The sequence below is a fragment of the Elephantulus edwardii genome, unplaced genomic scaffold (assembly GCF_000299155.1).
Source record: "Elephantulus edwardii isolate Elephantulus edwardi_28Jun2011 unplaced genomic scaffold, EleEdw1.0 scaffold00327, whole genome shotgun sequence".
NCBI lineage: Eukaryota > Metazoa > Chordata > Mammalia > Macroscelidea > Macroscelididae > Elephantulus > Elephantulus edwardii.
In genome coordinates, this window is record NW_006400077.1 from 974,607 (window position 1) to 975,483 (window position 877).

The following is an 877-nucleotide window of genomic DNA, read 5'->3' on the forward strand; positions in this document are numbered from 1 at the left end:
TATATATATATATTTATATCACTCAAACTTACATTCATTTTTAGTTGGTTTTCATTCAATCATTCACATGCATTTCATCCTGTAGTTAATGACTAGTTTTAAGTTACTAAAACTGATCTGAGAAGAAAAATTGTATCATTTTGTTGCTGAATTTATCGAGGCTTGTTCTGTGGCTTAATATATGGTAAAATATAGAGAATGTATTGTGTGCGCTTGAGAAGTAAGTGAATTGAATTTTTGTAGGGTGGAATACTCTTTGTATGTCCATGAGGCTGAGTTGCAAAATTGTATAGTCCAGTTAACCTGTACCTTTTTTTATCTTCTTCTTAGTTGAATTATCTTTCAGTGAGAGTGAATCTTCAAGTCTATTATCACTATTTTGCTGTTAATGCCTTCTTTCTTCAACCGTATGATCATATGTTTCATGTATTTTCAGCCCTGTCATTTGGTATATCTATATCACTTAAGTTATGTCCTCTTGTTCTATCACCTTTAAGTATTACACAGGGTCCTCCCTTGTCTTTTATGCTGGTTTTCACCCTAAATTCTTTCTTCTGGGAGGTTAGTATCACCACTCCTACTTTCTTTTATCCACTCCATAACAGCTTGCCTCCGGAAATCCTATGAACCTGGAGAAAGGATGAAAGTCACACAAGTGTCGAGGACTTTCATTCATAGAGTCTCCATGAGTCGCCTGTGACTTGATGGCACTTTACAACAACAACTTTCTTTTGGATGCCATATGCTTGGTAAATATTTTTTTTCAATATTTGATTTTTAGTCTACCTTACCCTTCTTACAGGTATCTCTTTTGGGTTTGTTGTAGTTTTTTTGTGTTTTTTTTTTGTTTTGCTTTGCTTTGGGTTTGTTTGCTTGC